We start from the raw sequence: 24602 nt of genomic DNA, 5'->3' as shown, positions 1-24602 counted from the left end.
CACTCACGGAGCACTTGAAGGAGCAAGTTCAATTGAAATACCTAAGTGTTTTTACCTACCACTGATGAATACTATGGGTGTGCTATGCTTGGAGGTGGTATATATTTACATTCTGGCCCTCTCTGAAGGCAATAGTCTTTGTCTTCTTTGAGGTCTACCCCACTGAAGTACAGTACAATATCAAGTATTCTAATGCCATTAGGACTACTGAATAAATGTAGACGATCAGAGTTCTGGATAGCTGAGGGAATGTTGACTAAAATTAATAGATTTTGGGTAACACTATTCTTTTATAAATGACAGGGAGATTCTGATAACGGAAGCTTGGATAATTGAACTTGTGTACAGTAGAACCTCAATTTTATGAACACCAATCTTACAAATGACTCGTTGTATGAACCATTTTCCCTGATTGGGTGGAGGGGAGAGGGAAGGGAAATCACATAACAAAAGTAATATCAGTGAAGAACAACTTGACATCCCTTCATGTTCCTGTGCCTTCAGTGCATTGGAAATCACTTGGCAGTGGTTTGAAGGTCAAGAAGAAAGCAACGTAGTGCACCAGCCTGCAACATATGCGCTACATCTACTGTAATTTTCAAATGGTTAATTATATGAATGTTTTGGTTTTATGAACTCAATTCACAATTCATTCATAAAACAGGCATTCAGCTCTATATTGGTTAGACAACCAGACAATCCCCCAGACATTTCTGAATTAAAGTAATAGTATTTAGAATTTGGTATTAAAAAACCCAAACCTTATAAATGGGGCACATTGTGCTTTCCTGAACACTCCTTCACGTTGAGCAAAATTGGCTAGAAAAGGGACTGAGGCCATCTTTTTTCTGTGACATTTAATTTACCTCCAGGGCACAATAGTTAGTGTAAGAGTCAAACAGTCTAAAAGTTAGCCAGAGTTGCATGAAACTATATGACTGTATGCTACACTGTTAGAAAATGCCGCCTTTATCTGGTAAAACAATGCACCAGCAGCTCTATTTTTGCTTCTCTGTAGCCTGGTAAGATGAAACATTAATTTGATGGAAAGTGCGATCAAATTAGCCAAAGGAGCCAAAGGGTATGTTTACACTACGAAATTAGGTCGAATTTATAGAAGTCGATTTTTTAGAAAGTGATTTTATACAGTCAGTTGTGTGTGTCCCCACTTAAGACCATTAAGTCGGTGGAGTGAGTCTACAGTACCGAGGCTCGCATCAACTTCCGGAGCGTTGCACTGTGGGTAGCTATCCCACAGTTCCCACAGTCTCTGCCGCCCATTGGAATTCTGGGTTGAGATCCCAATGCCTGATGGGGCAAAAAACATTGTTGTGGGTGGTTCTGGGTACATGTTATCAGGCCCCCCACTCTCCCCCCCTCCCCCATGAAAGCAACGGCAGACAATCGTTTCGCGCCTTTTTTCCTGGGTTACCCATGCAGACGCCATACCACGGCAAGCATGGAGCCTGCTCAGCTCACCATCACCGTACGTCTCCTGGGTGCTGGCAGACATGGGACTGCATTGCTACACAGCAGCAGCTCATTGCCTTGTGGCAGCAGATGGTGCAATATGACTGGTAGCCATCCTCGTCATCTTCTGGGTGCTCTTGGCCAGCCTCCATGAGGTCGGTCGGGGCGTTTGGACATAAATGGGAGTGACTCAGGTCATTCTCTTCTTTAATTTTTGTCTAATGAAGATTCAGTCCTGCCTGGAATATTGGCAGAGGGATAGCTCAGTGGTTTGAGCATTGGCCTGCTAAACCCAGGGTTGTGAGCTTAATCCTTGAGGGGGCCATTCTGCCTCGGGCTACTCTCCCAGCCAGCAACACCACAAGTACCCTGGGAAACAATAACAGCTAGCAGTTGTACTGTATCGTCTGCTGCCAGCCTACTCCTCCCTCCGTGAAAGCAACGGCCGACAATCATTTCATGCCTTTTTTTGTGCGGGCGCCATATTGCTGTCAGCATCATCATCCACCTGCCGCTTCCGCTGCCACTCTGCTCTCCTGCTCATGCTATACCATGGCAAGCATTGAGCCTGCTCAGATCACCACGGCAATTGTGACCGCTCTAAACACCATGCGCATTATACAGCAGTATATCCAGAACCAGAACCTGCAAAAGCAGGCGAGTCAGTGATGGCAGCGTGGTGAGGAGAGTGATGAGGACATGGACACAGACTTCTCTTAAAGTATGGGCCCTGGCAATTTGGCCATCCTGGTGGCAATGGGGCAGGCTCATGCCATGGAATGCTGATTCTGGGCCCGGGAAACAAGCACAGACTGGTGGGACCGCATAGTGTTGCAAGTCTGGGACGATTCCCAATGGCTGCGAAACTTTCGCATGCGTAAGGGCACTTTTATGGAACTTTGTGACTTGCTTTCCCCTGCCCTGAAACGCCAGAATACCAAGTGAACCTCACAGTTCACAAGCGAGTGGTGATAGCCCTGTGGAAGCTTGCAATGCCAGACAGCTACTGGCCAGTCAGGAATCAGTTTGGAGTGGGCAAATCTACTGTGGGGACTGCTGTGATCCAAGTAGCCAACATGATCACTGACCTGCTGCTATCAAGGGTAGTGACTCTGGGAAATGTGTAGATCATAGTGAATGGCTTTGCTGCAATGGGATTCCTTAACTGTGGTGGGGCAATAGACGGAACGCATATCCCTATCTTGGGACCGGACCACCAAGGCAGCCAGTACATAAACCGAAAGGGGTACTTTTCAATGGTGCTGCAAGCACTGTTGGATCACAAGGGACGTTTCACCAACATTAACGCGGGGATGATTTCTGTTCAGCCACAGGCAAACAGCCCAGCAGGAATGGCCACCCCTGAATGACCTCTTAATAAAATCCACCTATTTCAACCGGGTGACCATGAATGATATCACTCTCCTGAGGATAACACAGAGAGATAAAGAACGGATGTTGCTTGAATGCCAACAAACACTAGGACCATACGCTGCCATGCTTTGTTATGCAATGACTCCAGACTATGTGCTGCTGGCCTGCCGTGGTAAAGTGTCCTACCATGGAGGACGGAATAAGGCTGCTCTCCCCAGAAACCTTTTTCAAAGGCTTTGGGAGTACATCCAGGAGAGCTTCATGGAGATGTCCCTGGAGGATTTCCACTCCATCCCCATACATGTTAACAGACTTGTCCAGTAGCTGTACTGGCCGCCAATGCATCCCAAGTCTTCAAGGGAAATTAATAATTAAACACACTTGCTTTTAAACCATGTATTATATTTACAAAGGTACACTCACCCGGTCCCTTCTGCGCCTTCTAGGTCCGGGAGCCCGCCTTCGGTGGGTTGGGAGGGTACTAGATCCAGGGTGAAAAACAGTTCCTGGCTGTCAGGGAAAACGGTTTCTCCGCTTGCTTGCTGCGCTTCAACCTCCTCATCTTCCTCGTCCCCAAAATCCGAATCCCTGTTGCATGAGAGTCCATTGACAGAGTCCACGCACAGGGGTAGGGTAGTTGTAGGGGCACCCCTTAGAATGGCATGCAGCTCATCATAGAAACAGCATGTCTGGGGCTTTGACCTGGAGTGGCCGTTTGCCTGTCTGGTTCTTTGGTAGGCTTGCCTGAACTCCTTAAGTTTCATGCGGCACTGCAGTGGGTCCCTGTTATAGCCTCTGTCCTTAATGCCCTTGGAGATTTTTGCAAATATTTTTGCATTTCGTCTTTTTGAACGGAGTTCTGATAGCACGGATTCGTCTCCCCATACAGCGATTAGATCCAGTACCTCCTGTTCGGTCCATGCTGGAGCTCTTTTGCGATTCTGAGACTGCATGGTCACCTCTGCTGATGAGCTCTGCACGGTCACCTGGACTGAAGAGCTCTGCATGGTCACCTGTGCAGATCAGCTCGCCACGCTGGCCAAACAGGAAATGAAATTCAAAAGTTCGTGGGGCCTTTCCTGTCTACCTGGCCAGTGCATCTGAGTTGAGAGTGCTGTCCAGAGCAGTCACAATGGAGCACTCTGGGATAGCTCCCGGAGGCCAATACCGTCAAATTGTGTCAACACTATCCCAAATTGGATCCAGCAAGGTCAATTACAGCGCTAATCCACTCGTCGGGAAGGAATACAGAAACCGGTTTTAAGAGCCCTTAAAGTTGGAAAAAATGGCTTCGTAGTGTGAACAGGTGCAGGGCTAAACCGATCTAATGCTGCTAAATCTGACTTAAACTTGTAGTGTAGACCAGGGCCAACTGTGACTGATGGAATCTCAATGGATCTGTTTATAGTTTACTATAGCAAAAGGGTTGTGGGGGAATGTGGATGCTGACAAAAGAGCATACCTTTCCAAGCTGTTTTTGAAAAGAATGTCAGCTCCCTAGTTTACGAGATATAGCCTTTGCACAAGAGGTTGATAGGAGCTGGCAGTTTTTGAATCAAGCAGTTGGTGTGGTGCTCTGAGGAAAGAACCACTGCCAGCATTTAGACTGAAATGACCATGTTTGCTGAGAGTCAAAATGGGTGTCCTCATCCATGGATAGATGACACATTAGATAAGTGCTAGAACAAGGTGATTGACAGACAGCAAACAAATGCATGTGGCAAGATCCGGTACCCTCTAGATCATATAGAATTCAAATATCATATTAGCTATAGCCTAGTAAGAAAAATCACCAAAACATACAGTCAACTGCTGTAATGGATTCAGGGAGCAGTTTAATGGAAATCTCAAGAAGGAATGTAATTAGACTGTGTCAATTAGGCTGCTTGGGGATATCTAGCTTCTGCTATTGCTAGCTCAGAACCCTAACAGGACGATTAGGATGAACTGAAATCAGCCTGATTGATTAGGGTATATAAACCGACATATGCCAAATTCTGGGGAAGATGGTGTGTTGGAGTCTGAATCCATCTGGAGCTATGTGAGTCAGGAGAATGACTTTGCTTTGCTGGCCTTGGAGAAAGTGGCAGATCAAGATGAAAGGTAAACAATATAAGAGTCAGGAGGTGGCACAAAGAAGCTATTGAGGAAAAGTACTGAATACATCTGCTGTGATACTGTGCTAAAACTATCAGTTTTATGAACTTTGTCATTAGTCTTTGGAATTAATATTAAACAGTTTTTTACAAAGATTTCAAAACTCTTTATTTACTGTACTATTTTTAGGTGCAAATTCTGAAGTCCCCACTCAGTCCATCTGAAAAATTCCTGAGGATATCAGAATTTTGCTATCACTGGGTGCAAAAGTGTGTGCACAAATCCTTGCATGTCTTTGTGTCTCTGTGTGCAAACTGGTGGTTTTGTGCAGAGATAAGGCACTAGGCATGAGGTTTACATTTGCATTGCAGTTACCTGAAATGTGGACACAAATGCCTATTTGTGCGTAACTTTCAGCCTGGTTATGAAACATCAAAGATCCAATCTACACCATACACTGGAACCATGTTTAAAATCTGGTTTTAGGACAATTGAATTGACATGGTTTTATTTGCTGTCTAGAAATAGCTTTAAAATCACTAACTAATTTGTAGAGTAAAGACTGAAAACCCTCCAACAACGTGGTATTATTAAAAGATACTACTCCAGAGCAAGGCAAAGCAGTCCAGCAGGAGCCAGCAGGACCTGATCCTAGTCATTACCACTCATGCAAGGGAGAGGATATGTCAAGGGTAGGGAATGTCTTGCGGGACCAACAATATGGCAACTTACTTTCAGCTAAGTAGAGTACAGCAGTTATGGATGTACACTTGAATAATGGTCTAGGCCACTTTGTGCATTGGCAGGGATGCTAATATACAGCAACCTCTCTCTGTTCCTAAAGAATCCTGCAATATTTCCTCCTGTCCCTGGTCCGCACTTTAGAGAAAAATTATTGTCGCAGCAATGATTTTTAAAACACTTTCACATTTGAAACCCCTCATTTCTTCACTATGATTTCTCTTCAGTTTGAGACTATGATGTGAGACTCTTTCTGAATACAGCCCTTAGTACCTGGTGCTTGCTGAAGCTCCTTTCTTTGCAAAATGTGAAGGTTCTTGTGGGTTTAGAACTCGTAGCCCAAATTTTTCACATTTTCCTATTATCACTATGTTGTTGATGTTAAAACCCATCCTCTCCTGAGCTTCCAACACAGTGCAGTTTGCTCACTCTAACTTCCAGTAGAGGACTATGCTGTATTGTCAAGTGTGGAACATGTTGGTGTGAGTTTTGATTTGGGATAAATGAAAGTGATCATATTGTATTAAATTTTCTAGACTGAATTATGTATTATTATTGTTTATAGGGTGAAATTTCATTGGGTAACATTCTTATTTCCATTGATTGCAGTGGGAGTTTGCCTGAGTCAAAAAAAAACCAACAACAAAAAACGGAGCAAGGACTTCAGGACTTGATTTAGCACTCGTCAGAATTAGTACCTGATTAAATTAACTTGATATTATTAATTATTATTATTTTTATTAGTTTACAGAACACCCATTAAGCAAACACTTACAACAAGAAAACAGGTAGCACTGTAGTAATTGAGTGCCATAATTATATACACAAGACTTTAATTATGTTCACTTAGTTACTCGTTGACTTGTCAAAGCAGTTTGCTTTATTTTATTGGGGACATTTTGTGTGATTATAGGTCATGGAGTTTTTCTCCCCTGCCCCTGCCTCCACTCTGACCCTTTACATCACATTAGTAGGGCAGCTCATGTCTACACTAGAGCCAGTCAAATTTTTTTCCAATGCTTCCAAGTTTTTTCACTGCAAAATGGCTTTTTTTCAAAAATGGAAAATATTCAAAAATGTTTTGTTTCTATTGAAATTTCTGTATTAATAGTTTTATCTAAACGTTTATCAGAAATGTTTATAGAAATCATTATTGAAGTGGCTATTAAAATTTGGTGTTTATCCAAAATCTGGTTTTCACTAAACACAAATATTTGATAATGTTTCCTGTAACATTTCTGATAAAAAAAAATCCAGTGAAATTTTTTGATAAAAATCAGAAATATGGTTCTGTTTTGAACCTTCCAACACAGAAATGACTTTGAAATTTTGATTTTTTTCACAATTATTAAGGAAATAATTTTGATCAGCTGTAGTCTACAGGTTTGCTTTCTGGTAGCTGTTGTATATTTCTAGTTCTTTCATTCAGATTGATCATCTTTCTGAAGGCACATTTCATTGTGTCTGGCCTTCTATTAAAAAAAGTTAGCAAATACTATCCTTAGTTGGGATTATTGTGCATATATTCTTCTTTGTGCAGATATTTTGATAATTGTTCCTTTGATAACCTACTTTGTGTTAAATGGGTTTTTTTCTTCAATGGGCTTGCAGGTATATTTCTCCACTATACATGGATATATTTCTCCACTATACATGTAGTGCATAGGGCTCCCACCATTTTTATATTACAAAAATCTAATCACCAATTTTCATGTAAGTATTTAACATTATTTTCTTTACTATGATTTCTCAGTATCCAAACTATCCATGGTAATCAAAAGATGTAGCATTTAGCACCACCCTCTATCAATAGGCTGCTCCACAATTTTGCTCGGTTACAATATGTTCTGTACAAGTTTTGATGGAAAGTCTGTGAGACTTGGGAAAAATAAAAAATGCTCTTAAGATGATGGCATTTCACCAAAGGGAAAAAATGATTGAAAGTCAAAAGTGTAATACAGGCTGGAAATTCTTGAACAGATGTAGCAGGTGTAAACATGTTTTCTTATCTTGGTTCCTGGATTTTACATCCTCCTACAAGACTTCTATGTACTCAAAAAAAAAGGTTATATGTACAGATGGTAAACTGCTAAAATGCCCAGAAGGTTCAAAACTCATCTGTGCTCGTGAAGACAGGGAGAATTTCCCATCGACTGACTCACAGGTGTTTGGAAAGCTCCGAATTAGATTCAGAGTCTGCCGTTCTGTTTCGTTTGAGCAGATGCCTTGGGTGATATGCTGGAAACAGGCAGACCATTTTTTCTTATGATGTCCAAGTAGTTAAGAACATGATGAGAAATCCTTAGAGTGAGGAGGTGGAGACAAACTTTTTGGCAGGTAGGCCACACAGTCATTACAAATTGCGGCTGTGGGCCACTAATGTCCCTCAGCTTCTGTTCTCTCTTACTGACACATTGTTCTGCCTCAGGTCACTGACTCACTGCTTGCCTGCCCATTGCAGTCCTAATCATGCATTCCCTTTTGGCACAAAACAGTTATTTTTTGCATTGTGCAGGGTTGTCTTCCTGTTTCTGCCCCTATTAGTCCATGGCAAGAACAGAAGCTAAATGAACCCAGTGTCTCAAACACTTGGCTGGTGCAACAGAATAAGGACATGCAAGTGACAATTTCTACTGTGAGAGTACCATGCTGGTATTGTGCTTTTGCCACCCTGCCTCATATTAAACCAAAAGTAAACAAAATTCCGTGCAGCACCTATTAATAATAAATAATTAACTAATATGAAATTTATACTGTGATTTACTTGCAGAGCCCTGATTTTACAAAGGTCTTGAGATACTCCTTGAACTTTTAAAATTGCGGCAATTGCTTGACAGGTTATTTCACAAGAGAACAGGAAACATAGGGTCCTGCATAGATCCTTACTATCTCTCCTTTATAGATCAGTGCTACCTCTCTCCTTTTCAATACCTGAGACCACTTAACGATGGTGTGATATGTCATGAGCTTGGTGACTGGCCAGCACTGCTCTATTGACACCAAAATTTAGACCAGATCCAGAGCTGGTGTAAATTGGTTACATCAGCTGTGGGTCTGGCCAGTGATGAGCTGCCAAATCTGAAAAACTGGTTCCTTCACTCGCTCCGGGTCTTCGGCGGCACTTCGGCGGCAGGTTCTTCAGTCACTCCGGGTCTTCAGCGGAACTGAAGGACATGCCAACGAAGTGTCGCCGAAGACCCGGAGGGAGTAAAGGACCACCGCCGAAGTGCCGCTGAAGACCTGGAACACCACTGGGTGAGTAAAAATTAAAAAGGGATTCTCAGGGGAGCCTCCCCAGCCGAGAGCTCAGGCGGGCCAGACAGGACAGTCCTGTGGGGCGGATGTGGCCCGCGGTCCGGAGTTTGCCCACTCCTTTAACAACTGGTTCTAAACCGGCTTCAAAATTTAACGACTGGTTCACGCGAACCGGCTCCAGCTCACCACTGGATCTGGCCCTTTTGTATTCTTAATATTTGTGACCACCATCCTCACAAATATGCTGCAGTGCCTGCAAGAGCCTGCTAGCACCTAGATAAAGAGCAGCTGGTTCAAACTGAATCCAGGCAAGATAGAAATGGCGCTAGCAAGAAGAGGAGAACATTTAAAGAACTGGCAAGACACTAACCACCTCCTCCTTTCAAGGCACCTACCCTCTTTTTGTTAAAGTAGTATGTAGCAATGGAATCCACCAGGATACCCAAGCAGCAACCATGCTGAGAGATGAATTCCTTTACCCTCTAGTTTTCCAGAAGCGATAGCCTTCCTCTCAGGTGGGATCTGGGCAATGTAATTCGTGAATTTGTCAGGTTAGACTACTGTAACTCAGTGTACTGGGGTTGAAGGTTGAGGCAACACAGAAACACCAATCTGTGCAGAATGCAGCATCCCACCTCCTTAGCAAGAAAGACAGCAGAGAACATACCATGTAGGATACTCCTCACCCTCCAGTGGCTTCCGGATCCCTAACAGTGCTAATTTACAACCCTGTTCTTAATCTTCAAAGCCCTAAATGTGTTGAGGCTGGACTACATATGAAACCACCTCTGCATTCACAATCCACCGAGGCAGCTGTACTTTTGTGGGACAATGCAACTAATAGTGCCCAGGTAGAGGCTTGTGAGAGCTAAAGATAACATTTTCTTAGTCAGGGGACCCTGTCTATGTAATAACGTACTGAAAGAGATAAAACTGAGCCAAAGCCTGCATCTTATCATACACTTTTTATCTCCTCACCTGCACTCTGCCCACAAGTCCATCTCACTGGGGCTACATTAACGTTCAAAACATCAGATAGCTTCCTCTCCCTGAAGTCAAAATTTTATTGTGAGAGAATTACAGAACTGGACTCTTTGGGGAAAACCACGTTCCAGCTGCTAGGTGTGTGTTTGCCAGCGATCGTGCTCTATGCTATATTTTATGTTGTCACGTACACACTTGTGACTTGCTGAAGAGTGCTGGCCATGCAATTATTACTGATTTGCCTTTTCAGCTTTTAATATATATATTTCATTTAAGCTTTATTGCCCTCACACCTGGGACTGAATATCCTGGCTTGGGTAAGGTGCAGTGCAGGTCGCACTCCCAGGAGAGCTCTGCCAAGGTACCTCAGTCCTGGCCTACAACATCCCTGTCATAATCTTGCTTCTTTCATATGAGCAGAAACTGCATTTTCATGCTCAGTGGGGCTAAACTGTGTCCACAGGTCACCAAACTAATTTGTCTCACGACCTAAGCTACGTTTGAATGCAGATGGCCTTGAATGGTGAAATGTTAGGCCATTTAATTACTTTTACTCCAGATCTTTTCACAGATACAACTCTTAAATGTCACTGCACTTTTAAAAATAATAAGAAGGTGCCACATAGGGAAATAAGAGAAGGAAAACAATGAAAAACAGCATCTGAAAGTTTGTTCGGTAGGGTGAGAATTAAGTCCCTGGTTGAGTGGTTCACAGCAGTCCAGCAAGAACAGTGTCAGTGACTCGTAGTACACTGAGGTAGTGCTGACAAGAAGCTACAAAACAAAGCAAAATTCTCTGCTTGTGTTTTTCTGTCAGAACAAACCGTGGGGCTTGTTTCCTGGCAACATGCCACAGCTCCTTCCTTTCACTCCACTGAGGCTCAGCTACCCCTAGGGGGAGCCCATTGGCTGTCATCTTCCAGCAGAGCTGCTGTTTAACTAGCTCCTTCTGGGATGTGGACCAGCTCTCTGCAAGCACAATTAGCGTGTCTGTCAGGAGAAGATGAACTACTGCAAGGCAGGTAAATGTTTGGTGATTCGGAGCTGTGGTCTTAAAGCTAAATCACTGACAAGTGCAGATGGGCCAGTTCGAATAACTTCTCTTTTTTTAAAAGGAAAGGCCTCTGCATAGAAAGCTCCACTAATCCTCTTAGTACATTATATCTTTCCTTCTTGTCAAAGGCTTCAAGTGAATGAAATAACAGCTCTCACTAGAGGATGATATTGTAACCTAAAGTGGTTTAAAAACAACAGCAACTGGGGAATCTACTGAACATTTTATTTTTTATAAAGTGATGGAATAAAACTTAGCACTTCATATGCTCAAAGCAGCGTGTGGACTCTAATTCTCAGGACACCACTGTGAGATAGATGTGACTATTATTATCCCCATTTTACAGATGGGGAAACTGAAATAGATGAAGTGACTTGACCCAACCCAGAGTTGACGCAGTGGCAGAGCCCAGATTAGAAGTCAGGACCACCTGATTCTTAGCCCCATGCTTACTCCTCCAGTCTGCACTGCCTTATCATAGTATGTGTTATCATTATAGAGTATGTTTATGTATGTGCTTGTGTGTGTGTATGGTTGTCTGATAAACCAACACTTTGGGTAAGTAGTGAGGAATGAGGACAAAGACCTACAGCAGTCACAATACTTACAATCATTTAAGGAGAGAAACCACTAGTGATTTTAAAGGTATATTCCATTCCACTTTCAGCCATGTACCTGCCAATGCTTGACTCTGAGGAGAATAGAAGTGTGGTCAATTTAAAAAAATATTGTAATTTATTAGTTTCCATTTTCTCTCTTTAGTCAGTTGGGATCTAAGAGCTTTTAGGGCCAAACTTTGGGCCTGACACATTCACAGGCATTCATAGAGGCATACTGAAATCCTGAGGGAGCAACCATGTTCCGAGGCAGCCATCTAGTTCTGACACAGCTGCTAATTTTGCTTTTTTGCAAGAAACTTCAGCATGCAGATGTGTAGTAACACTGTGATTGTGCCATGCCAAGTATGCATTGACATTTGATCCAGCTGCATAGGCTCAACTGGCTAGTGAGATCCTTCAGTTTTCCATGACCCTCTTGCTCAGGCAATGCCCCACAAGACACCAAGAATCACATCTTGTTGTCTTAACAACAATGTGTCTATTTTTTTGGTGTGACAGGATGAATCTACCCTGCACTGACCCAGCTGGAGTTAACCACACAGTGTGAGCTGAAGAGCCCACACCCCTTCACTCCTGCTAGACATGCTGGAGACAGAATATAAAAGGGAGTGTCCCAGCTCAGTTTGGGCTGGTTGAGGAGGAGAGTGGATCCACTCTGCAGGATCCTACCAGGGAGTGGCTGGAGCTATACACCATGGAGGCTGAGCCAGTGGGATTGACGTCAGTACCCCTGCTGACCCCAGAGGATGAGAGTGAGCTGGAAAGCTGACACCGCCAGGAGATCTGACAGAACAGAAACCAAGGGTAGGAAGTGGCCCCGGGAATGTGACTGTTAAAATAGGAAACTGAGCTGCAGCCGTGGACCACACTCCCAGTTTCACAGGGCCCCGGGTTGGGACCTGGTGGGGTAGCATGGGCCCAGGTCTCTCTACCCTACCCCACACCTACCGCTGGGTGTGGGCACTGCCCAAGGACTCTGGTCATTGGACCATGCTGCCCTGAAGCATTACCCTGCTTTATAGGTTAGGACAGCAGTACCTACTCTAACCACTTGAGCCATAATCCCTTATTTGCCACATGCAACCCGACAGCCCATGAGGGGGTGTATCTACCCATGACACATTGGTTCATCGCTGAGGGAAAGTGACACTCTTATAATACCACACCCCTCTGGAATATGTCCCTTTTGTTTACCTGTCATGTATACCTACAAGTACAGTAGCAACAGAAGGATTTGACGTTCCCTACCTTTAGCAAAACATGCAAATAAAGACTACATTAGTGTTCTTTCATCGAGAGCTCCAATCATCAGCAGACAAGCTCCAATCAAGATTTTCATTCTACCCTAGACCCCACTGTTGCCTCAAGTAGTGTGTCATTAAAATGATTGGGTAACAGATCCATGTACAATGCTGAAACAGATCTTGACCTGCCTAATCATACCATAAATAGTGACACTGGTTTTTTTTCAGCTGTCAACAATGGATTCTGTCTCTAAAGTGTTGGAGCTGTAAATATTGGGCAGGTGGAAGGAAGGTTGTAATCTGGGAGAGGAGGAAATGTTATTAGAAAAGCTGTACAGAATCTGAAGTTGCACAAATGATTTAATTATCTTCTCCCTGAATATGCTGAAGTAAATGTTATGGGCAGTTCCTGGGAAAAGAGTTGGCTATTTGATTAAATTTCAATAGATGAAGGCCAGATTCTGGAAGGTGTTGAACACCAATGCCCACTGATTTTTAGAACATCCTAATATCCCTCAGTACCTCTTATGAGGCGAACAAGGAATTTGAGGAAATGAACTTGCCAAAAAATACTTGGGAAATATCACATCCTATTGAAGGGCAAAAGGGAATGTATTTCTTAGTACAACTGTTCTCAAACTGTGGGTTGGGACCCCAAAGTGGGATGTGATCCCCTTTGAATGGGGTCACCAGGGCTGGCTTAGACTTGCTGGGGCCCGGGGCTGAAGCCTGAGCCCATCTGCCCAGGGTCAAAGCCAAAGCGCGAGTGCTTCAGCCCTAGACAGAAGGGCTCAGGTTGCAGGCCCCCTGACTAGGAGCTGAAGCCCTTGAGCTTCAGCTTTGCCTTCTTCTCTTCTTACCCCCCTCCCCCCGCAGCGGTGGGGCTTGGGCTTTGCTCTCCCCCCCTCCCCAGGGAGTGCGGCTTGGGCAGACTCAGGCTTTGGTCCTCTCTCCTGGGGTTGCAAAGTAATTTTTGTTGTCAGAAGGGAGTCACGGTGCAATGAAGTTTGAGAACCCTTGTTTTTAGTGGAACCATTGGAGTCCTACCATAAGATGTGATATTCCCCAAGTATTTTTGGCATCAAATTTCTTAGGCCTTCTTGCAAGCTTCATTATTTTGGTTATAATACATTTGATTAAGATATCATTGATAGACAGTTTATTGTGTTTGGTTTGGTTATTGGCCTACCAATATATGACTTGTACATACATCAGGATCCATTTGGGCACCAGCTACACATTGTCAAAGATTAACTAAGCTGTTTGTAGGGTGCTACATTTTTTTTTTGCACTATTGGAAAGTGTGACACTTCTTATGGCTCCTCACTAAGAACTTGGGCTAATTTTATGGGGAAATAGAGTAGCACCTAATTCCCCAGCTATTTGTGGCAAGAGATTTCACTATTAACAATTGCCAACAGTTACGACACAACCTGAGGTGCAATCTCCCTTTGTAACCAAAACAGGAAATAACTGTGCTGTCTTTCATACCACTGTTTAGTAACTTGGTAAATATTGACTTTTGGAATAGAGATGACTGTATAAGGTCCATTGATTCTATGTAGACTTAAGGGAGAGAGCCATGTGGAAGAGTGAAGGGTTCACAAAATCCTATGTTAAATAAACAAATAAGCTACATAATAGTCTGGAAAAAAACCCAAAAATAAATGGCCTTTGCCTAAAATCCAAAACTGAGCCAAGGGCTGAGAGCCAGGGCGTGAAAAAACTGGTACTGTGCAGGGGAACTTGCTAGCAGTCCACAGGGGCCATGGAAAGATGTATAATAGGTTTCCCATTGAAACCCCTGCCAAGGGTTTAGGAGCAAGGAAGTCAGTGAGATAACTCTGAGACTGCAACATAAGTAGTAGCTTTCATTTGATTCCCTCTAAGTTAATTACGATAAAAATGCAGTGAGGTTAAAACAGAGATAGGATGCACCAAATTCTTTGACTTTTATAATGTAAAATCCCCCTGACTTTAGTGGGTTTTCAGGAGACACAAATACTCACTGAAATTAGCCTGATATGTAATTCAGAATAAAATGCTGAAGTAACACAGATGAACACACACAGGGAACCATGAAGAAAACAAGCATTGAATGTGGTCATACGAAGTTATCAAGAAACTGGTGAAAAACATGGCTATATGTGATTATTTCCCCCCCTTTCCCAAAGTTGGGGGGGTCTTTTTGAAATAAAGCCCTGCGCCAAACGCTGCTTTGCTGGACCCAAGAATTGGGCCCTGAATGTGCATGGAAACTGAAAGACCCTCTCACTTCCCGTGGGGGTTTTTCACCTTCCTCTTCAGCATGGGCACAGGTCACTTGCTGGAGGATTCTCTGCACCTTGAAGTCTTTAAACCATGATTTGAAGACTTCAGTAACTCAGACACAGGTTAGGGGTTTTTTACAGGAGTTCGTGGGTGAGATTCTGCGGCCTGCGTTGTGCAGGAGGTCAGACTAGATGATCATAATGGTCCCTTCTGACTTTAAAATCTGTGATTCTAAATTACAGTTGGAACACACTGGCAGAACAGCATGGAAACTGATATCCTTTATAATTAAGTTCAGTTCACTTTGAAAACTGAAGATATTTTTTTAAAGGAAAGAAATAAAATGTAAACAATACTATTATTAAGGCACTGCAAATTATGTATTCTCCTAGAGTATGCCTGGTCTAAGATAACAAAGCTAGAGACAGAGGATACCTGGACATTCCAACACTAGACCCAGCAGAAGTACATTCATGAGGCTGAGTCTCTTCTCACTTACATCTATTTTACACTGATTTTGATGGAGTTACTCTTGTTTTGCATTGACATAGGTGAGTGGAGAATCAGATCCAGAGTTTAACTCACTTGATCCCAATTATTACTACTGGAAAATTACATTGACTGAAGAATCCTTTTATCTTTTGAACTTCTTTGGGGGACAGCCTGTTTTTTTCATTGTGTAGGTACAGTGCCAAGCACAGTGTGGCCTCAGTCCACAGTTGGGGTCGTAAACCACATGCAAATATTAAACCATAGTAATGATCCAACCTGTCAAATTTCCATTCCTCAGATTCATGTATTTATAACTTGCATATGGAACAAACAGTACACAGGAGAGAGAGTATATTACAAGTGCTCAGACAACACAAAAGAAATGACTTACATTAGTGTGTGATCTATATATAGTGAAAGAGAATCAGATACCAAGCTTAGACTAAAACAGATTAATTTAAAGTTCAGCCAATAAAAAGTAAGTTCTTAGAATATATTCTAAGCTAGCAAGGCTGGAATCCACACAAATTAGTTAGCCTTTAGAGAAATAGATGTGCTACAGCGAGAAGAGTTGTAGCATTTTACAGAGAAATTGCATACAGTTCCAGGAAAAAAATCATACAAAATATATCTGTCTTGACAACACATTCAGAGAGCAACTCAAGAGGGATACTGCCTCTGAATAAAAGCCTTCAGAAAACACTAAAATCAGCACTCAGAGACAGAGATGAAAAGGCTCTAAATTACTATGGTATGTCACAACCTGTCAATTTATTAGTAGATGGTTCTAAATGAGGATTAGGAGCAAAACATCAAAAACTTCGACAGTGGCATAAAAAAACTATGCTTAAAATGGAAAAAGTATTTGTAATGATGCTGGTTCTGGTGGGACCCAACTGAGAGTGCCAATTCAGGACAAATTGCTTAAAACAGGGCAGTTACAGCGCAAGGCTGGGGGTTTTATGCACACCAAACCAGCCAGACAGAGAGGACTCTGGTTTTTATCCCACTGCCTAACCACAAGTCACACAAGCAATTCCCTTAGACACTCCAGTTTCCCAGTATCATCACCAGTGCCGCTCGTTATGGGGACAAATGGTTATGAAAACCAATACTCCAGTAAAAGAAACAAGGTTTGATCCCAAAGGACCAAGCCCCAGACCCAGGTGAATATACAAATCAGAACTTACCCACAAATCATGCTGTTGCCAATCCTTTAGAATCTAAAATCTAGAGGTTTATTCATAAAAGGAAAAAGATATAGATGAGAGCTAGAATTGGTTAAATGGAATCAATTACATACAGTAATGGCAAAGTTCTTGGTTCAGGCTTGTAGCAGTGATGGAATAAACTGCAGGTTCAAATCAAGTCTCTGGAGTACATCCACAGCTGGGAATGGGTCATCATTCCTTTGTTTAGAGCTTCCGTTTGTAGCAAAGTCCCTCCAGAGGTATGAAGCAGGATTGAAGACAAGATGGAGGAGCTGCAGCAGCTTTTTATATTCTCTTGCCATGTGGTCTCTCTTTCTTTGTCCCAAGGACAAGCTGTCCATCACATGATAACACCCATTGTTTCATGTTCTCTATGTATATAAATCTCCCCACTCTATTTTCCACTGAATGCATCGATGAAGTGAGCTGTAGCTCACGAAAGCTTATGCTCAAATAAATTGGTTAGTCTCTAAGGTGCCACAAGTACTCCTTTTCTTTTTGTGAATACAGACTAACACGGCTGCTACTCTGAAATCTGAAAATGGTTGATTCAAAGTGAGGGATACCAAAGATCTGAATTAGTGTGAAGGCTTCAGACATATTGCTGCTTCATGGTAAGTCACCAACCAATAATATGGCTGATTTCGAGGTGAAGCGTGTAAGAGCTGCTATATTACATCTAAGTCCTCCTCTACTGCCAAGCTCTGCCAGCTGTAGGGCTACTTGGTGCTGGTAGAGCAGGGAAGATTCCAGCCTGATAGGTTAACTCTATACATTCAATAATAAGCTATTCAGAACTAAGGCTAGTCCTCTGACTCGGGAGGGGGGACCTGTGCAAAGATGTGAGGAAGTCTTACACTAACCGCCATAAATAGAATAGTACATTTGTGCAGAGAACGTTTCGCAGTTAGGGATAGGTGAGTGTTGGAGTTTGTATTTCAGTACACAGCCCCCGTCACAGACCAGACACCACTGAGCAAAGTGGGTACAAAGACAGAACACAAAGTTGGTCCCATCCCTAAAGCTCTAACGGAGGTGAGGGGAAAGAGGTTGAGGAAACAATGAGGTAATTTTGGTCAGCATAATAAGCAGCAGTCACAGCACAGCAGCGTCCTAATCGTTGTTAAGGTTTTTGTAGGCATCACAGCAAAGGTTATGGTGTTTTATCAGAGGAGTTCTGTCATCTGTGCTCTCCATTCCTCACAGATTTAATAATTTTATTAAGATGATGTTAAAATAAAAAGAAAATGGTACAGAGTTTAAGCATAGAAGTTTCTGGTTATCAGGGAATAAGGTACAGATTATCAAGGGGTGCAAAGTTTGGTTTAGGAACAGATGGCTTACGGAATACATAATCTGCAATCTCCCCAATTGGGGGTAAAAGTTAAGTACAGACAATGAGATATGGGGGTATGTTATTCATATAATGGCTATGTTCAGGTGTGGAGTATAATTAGTGGGTAGTAACATACAGTGATAGCCCTTACAAGTAAGATCCCTCTGTAACTGCCATATATCCTTGTACTTTCCTATACTTACCATAGGAAATATCTTGAATCTTTCCAATACCATAGTTATCTCAGGCAAGTGGCAAGTTTCTAAGGGCTACCACAATAAGTGTATGCAGTGATGAGCTGCCAAAATCTTAACAACGGGTTCCCTTCTCACCCCACGAGGGGGTCGTTGCCCACCCCCGCCCCCTGGGACTCCTGCCCCATCCAACCCCCCCCGCGTTCCTTGATGTGCCCCCCCCAGGACCTCTGCCCCACCCAGCCCCCTCCCCTGTCTCCTGACTACCCTCAGAACCGGGCAGGAGGGTCTCATGGGCCACCATAGTGGGTGCCCACCCCACCCCTAAGAGCCAGAGGCACCTGCTGGGGGGCAAGGTTGGGAGTCCCGGCGGTGCTTACCTGGGGCAGCTCCCAGGAAGCATCCAGCAGGTCCCTCTGGCTCCTAGGGGTGGGAGAGTGTAGCTGGCGGGGGTGGGGGAGCAGCCGCTCCCCCATTGATCACATCAAAAGTAGTGCCTTAGGTGCCGACCCCCTGAGTGCTCCAGGGCTGGAGCACCCACGGGGAAAATTGGTGGGTGCAGAGCCCCCATCGGCAGCTTCCCGCCCAACCCCACCTCACCTCACCTCCGCTCCGCCTCCTCCCCTGAACGTGCCGCCCGCTCTGCTTCTCCACCCCCCTTCCCACCGGCTTCCCGCGAATCAGCTGTTTGGCGGAAAGCCGGGGAGGACTGAGAAGCAGGCCGTGGCTTCCCGCACAGGCCGAGGGTGGCGGAGGTGAGCTGGGGCAGGGAGCGGTTCCCCTGTGCACCCCCCCCCCCCCCGGGATACCTGCTGCGGCGCAGGCGGCCCTCCTCGCCCCCCCCCCCGGCCCCCTGGGTATGAGCAGGAAGCCGCGGCTTGCTTCTCAGCCTGCCCTGGCTTCCTGCGCGAACAGCTGATTCGCGGGAAGCCGGGGGTGGGGTGGAGAAGCAGAGCGGGGCGGCGCGTTCAGGGAGGAGGAAGAGGCGGAGCGGAGGTGAGGTGAGGTGAGCTGGGGGTGGGGCGGGGAGCTGCTGGTGGGTGCTGTGCACCCACCAAATTTTCCCCTTGGGTGTTCCAGGGCTGGAGCACCCATGGAGTCGGCACCTAAGGCGTCACTTTTGGCCAGTTAAATTTAGAAGCCCTTTTAGTACCGGTTGTCCCTCGTGGAACAATCGGTTCTAAAAGGGCTTCTAAATTTAACAACCGGTTCTAGCGAACTGGTGTGAACCAGCTCCAACTCACCACTGGGTGTATGCTGCGAGGTCGTACCAGGAGTTGCTCTACTGCCGTGTTTCTTCTAGTTGCTGTACTGAAATATTTCAATCAAAATACTTTCTCAGTGGCAAATGGCATTTTCCCCTAAATGAACATTTTTTTCAGAAAATTACCTTTTTGTTCAAAATGCTTAGGTTTTTTTCCCAACCACAAAAAATATTCAGTTTAGTTTAGGGATTTGGTTCCCCATTTTTCTTTCTCCCCTTTCCTGGCCACTGGAAAAGGGGTGGGGGGAGGGAAGGAGAGAGAGGTTCGGAAAGTGAAAATAAGAACAAAATTCAAGAAGTGAATCTTTTTGTGGAAATTTAAAAAAAATTTTCCCTGGAGCTTTCTGTGAAAAACAATTAACATATTTCAAACAGTTCTAGTGCTAAGTGCGGTAGTTGCTACACTGCCAAGTGGTGGTGTTGCATTAAAAAGCAGCTTAATAGAAATGGCCAGCTAATGCAAAGTCTGTGCATTTAAATAACATACAAATTGATCCATAAGACATGAAAGACACATTACTAATTGCTATAACCTACTAAAAATCAAATTACGCCTTTGAAAGAATGTGTAGTGCTGTGTGAAAAGGTGCAATTCCATACAACCATTCAAAGCTATCTAGATTACAAGACATGGAGTAAATTGAGGGGGATCAGAGCTAACTTGGGCTGAATCAAGCACTGTGTTAACATTCCTTGTGATCCTGTCTGGATGGTCTATGTAAAGGGCTGCTAACCTTTCCAGTTCTTGAAGAAAGTTTGCCTTCTCTCTCAAAGGCTAAACTGAACATATACTGTTCACTGTATGTTAATTAAGAAATAATGATCTCGGCAAAGGACATTTCTTGGGGCTTAATGACTGGCTGGGTGAGCTTATGGCCTGAGACTTTTAATTAAAAATGCAGGTTTCCTCTGTTCCGTAATGGGGAACTTATATCTGCATTAGGTTCCTGTTGAATGCAGTGGTTTGTATGGCATGAAACCCACAAGTACTTGCAGGTTCCCCCTCACATTGTAAGGGGTATCGATGCATATTGGAAACATAGGTTTCAGAGTAGCAGTCGTGTTAGTCTGTATCCACAGAAAGAAAAGGAGTACTTGTGGCACCTTAGAGACTAACAAATTGATCTGAGCATAAGCTACAGCTCATTAATATTTCATCCATGTGAAAATCTTACCCCACAGATGCAGCCATGGAGCCTATGTGCTGTCTGCCATGTTGGGGCCTTTGGACAACTTCAGCCAGCACCTCAGAAATTTAAAAGATGTTTTCTAAGTTTCCTGTGTGTGGATTCACACATTAGGAAGGAGGAACATTCTCCCTCTCTTTCCCAATCCCTTCAGGATACACCTTACCTCTGACCCTCCACTGAATGGAGACAAAAAAAAATATGAAGATGACTGAATGTAGGTATGTGAACTAGAGATATGAATTCATGATATGATGTAAATCCATCTATTATCTGAGAAGCACTCAGATACCGTGGTGATGTGACTGGTATACACACCTAGATACCTGAGATAGAGATAAGGGTTCTAAGGGCTACATTTCTTTAAGAACAGAACAATTTCTGTTATATACATTTACACTTGAGGATTAAGTATAAGTTAAGGGTCAAATCCTGCCCTGAGTGACACAATGATTGAGAGTGGAGATTCAGCCCACGTCTACACTATGGGTGCTACAGCGGCACAGCTGCAGTGCCCTAGCACCATAGTGTAGATGCCTACCATAGTGATGGAAGAGATTTCCCCATCCCTGTAGTAACTCTACCCCTGGAGCTTCTGTTAATGTAGCTGCAGCTACACTGGGGGTTGAAGTCAGCATAGCTGTGGGGCTCAGGGGTTTGGATTTTTCACACCCTTGAGTGCTGTAGCAATATCACCCTAAATGTAGACCAGACCTCATCTTGGTGCATCCTTTGTAACTGGGCTGCAGCCATCCAGGATGAATTTCCACGAGGATAGCCATGGAAAACTTTAGTGCTCCCCAGAGCAGTAGCAATGTCGCTCCTCTGGACCCTGATCTAACTGCCTTTGACCCCAATGAGCTAGTTAGTTCCAGGGGAAGTGGGGGGAACATCACGTAATCTGCACATGGTGCCTCTTTGGGTCATGGCTGCTGGGTTGGTGCATTAGCACTGTGTTATGAAGGGATGCTGCCCTGCTGCTGTGGCTCAGGTGTACTATATCCTCCCTTTTGTACACTAGGAAAGCAAAAGCAGGATAGAGCATTACGTTAAAGCAGAGAAATTAAATGCTGCCTAATACATTTTACTCCTGCAGGCTTCACAACTTTTAACATCGCAGTTTTGTGTTCATTTGTTATGAAACAGTAACAGAATTTCTGCCCCCTTGCAGTACTAATATAAAGTAATGGTGGTCTGACTGGGAGCTAAAAGGCTATAGTCACCATTGAGGATACTAATTCTTCATGCACTAACATCCCTAAAAACAACTTTTAGAAAATATACTGTGATAATGGGGGATTATATAAAACCTTGTTGAAGGTAGTAGGCAAAACAGCCACCCTTCATACAGGGTAAATGTAAGAAGCAATTAAGTTCATTTATGGAATGAGATACCTGAAACAATAGGAGGTACCATCCAAAATATAGGACACATGCAATGCCAGTCAGTAATCTAAGTTATGCGGGCAGTGGGGGTTTCACTGGGGACTGAATGCTGATGTAGGAGGTTGAGGATTGAGAATTGTTTGGGGTGGTGTGTGTGTGTGTGTGTGAGAGAGAGAGAGAGAGCAGAAATACCACAGAAGCAGACAGATTAAGGCAGCAGGCAAGCACTATGGACAGCCAGAGAGGCACCTGTAGCACAATCCTGAGAAAAAGCTGAGAGAAGGCTTTTGGGTAGTGGCTGGAAAGAGGCTTAGAATGGTTAGAAATCAACTCCTGCTGTTTGAATCCTACTGTGTTCAGGGAAACAGGACTTTGTGTACCTTCTTTGTAAATAAACAGGATTGCACCAAAAAAAAATACCCACCTACATCATCAATTTCTCCTCTAATAGAAACAACCTGCAAGACCCTGAATACTGGCTAACTGCTCTGGTCAAAAGGGGGTAAGAATAAATATAAATACAGAGGAAACTTTCTCCTTATAGCCCATTTTTCTTTTCTTCTCTCTAGAAGGAGTTCTTAATCATGCTGTTTGTGACATCATAATTATTATTGCCATAGCAACTGATAAACACAGAGAAGGAAATGTGTAACTTTTTTTTGACAGTCCAAATGTCTCTCTAACTAGTAATTTAGCAAACTAGTTGCACAGTAAATGGGTTTATCTTTACACATAATGCTCTTTTCCATTTTAACTGAGCATAAAATTATATCTTTAAAGGATCTGCAAGCAGGGAAGGCTTGATGCCTCTTGAGCAGTTCAGTGTGACATATGGTCTTTCTAAGCAACAGTTTTATCTATTGCATACAGTAGCTGCAAATTTGAGCTAATGTTCCTGTGAAAACAAGTAGGGATTTATGCCCAAAATTTGAAGAGGAAAAAAATATATCTTTGCTCTGTGGTATGTAGAAAACAGAACATTGTCTTATTCTGGATATAATATACACACACATATATTTATATCCATGCACACTGACACAAGCTCTTAGTAAAATCCTGCCCTATCTTCAACACATGCACTGAGTGGGGTAGAAGAGGGCTCAGTGAGTCTATTGCCATGAGTTGTGTTGTTATGGATTGAGTTAAAATCTCATTCAAACAAATGTGAACATAAGAATGGCCATACTGAGTCAGACCAAAGGACCATCTAGCCCAGTATCCTGTGTTCCGACAATGGCCAAAGCCACGTGGTCCAGAGGGAGTGAACAGAGCAGGTAATCATCAAGCGATTCATCCCCCTGTCGCCCATTTCCAGCTTCTGGCAAACAGAGGCTAGGAACACCATCCCTGCCCATCTTGGCTAATAGCCATTGATGGACCTATCCTCCATGAATTTATCTAGTTCTTTTTTGAACCCTTCTATAGTCTTAGCCTTCCCAACATCCTCTGGCAAAGAGTTCCACAGGTTGACTGTGCATTGTGTGAAGAAATACTTCCTTTTGTTTGTTTAAAACCTGCTCCCTATTAATTTCATTTGGTGACCCCTAGTTCTTGCGTTATGAGGAGTAAATAACACTTCCTTATTTACTTTCTTCACACCAGTCATGATTTTATAGACCTCTATCGTATTCCCCTTCAGTCATCTCTTTTCCAAGCTGAAAAGTCCCAATTTTATTAATCTCACCTCATATAGCAGCCACTCCATACCCCTAATAATTTTTGTTGCCCTTTTCTGAACCTTTTCCAATTCCAATATATTTTTATTGAAATGAGGCAACCATATCTCTATGCAGTATTCAAGATGTGGATGTACCATGGATTTATATAGAGGCATTATGATATTTTCTGTCTTATTATCTATCCCTTTCCTAATGATTCCCAACTTTCTGTTAGCTTTTTTGACTGCCTGTAATGGGGTGGACTAGGCCCAAAGGCACCCTGCTGGGGGCCTCAGGGGCCTGCCATGCCCATCCCAAGAAAAGAGCAGTGGAGAGATCCTCCAAGTGGGCTAGAGTGGCTGTAGGAGAAGCAGTCAATCAGAGATGCTTCAGGTAGTAGCCAGTGAGGGCCCAGCAGGCTCACATAAAAGGAACTGCAGGGCCAGAGTAAGGGCAATCTGTTTGCAGGACCCGGGGAGGAAGAGGTACTCCTAGCTATCTGCAGGAGCTGAAAGGGCCTGGCTAGATCAGTCTCCTAGCAGGGAGTGGGGGATCAAAAGGCTGTCTTAACTCCTGGCTGGCTGCAAGGGCTAAGACAGGTAGTTGCTGGCAGGGACCATGGAAGTGAGAAAATAGCTTCTGGCTGGCTTCCAGGACTCACTGAAGACATGAAAAGGGGTTGATCTAGTTTGACCCAGCTAGAAAGTTGGGGTCAGAGGACTAACGGGCAGGCAATGAGCCCCCAGGAAGGAAGCCTTGGGGGG

At 43.7% G+C, this 24602-nt stretch overlaps 1 long non-coding RNA gene across 10 annotated transcripts in view; it reads left to right on the top strand.

Moving 5' to 3' along the window:
* Positions 1–24602, top strand: part of LOC140906942 (uncharacterized) — a 201276-nt gene that overhangs the window by 112942 nt on the left and 63732 nt on the right. The window contains exons 6-8 of one of the 10 annotated variants that reach the window (XR_012157302.2): positions 12094–12399; positions 17324–17427; positions 20790–21015. The exons of 7 other annotated variants lie outside the window; for them this stretch is intronic. This is a non-coding gene — a long non-coding RNA (uncharacterized LOC140906942). Of the gene's footprint in view, positions 1–12093; positions 12400–15538; positions 15662–17323; positions 17428–20789; positions 21016–24602 lie in introns of those variants that run through there. 2 more of the 10 variants (XR_012157308.2, XR_012157303.2) reach the window with 2 other exon arrangements.

This window comes from Lepidochelys kempii, chromosome 2 (assembly GCF_965140285.1).
Source record: "Lepidochelys kempii isolate rLepKem1 chromosome 2, rLepKem1.hap1, whole genome shotgun sequence".
NCBI classification, from domain to species: Eukaryota; Metazoa; Chordata; order Testudines; family Cheloniidae; genus Lepidochelys; species Lepidochelys kempii.
Note: the sequence above shows the minus strand (reverse complement) of the source record. Positions and strands in the feature narration are given on the sequence as shown.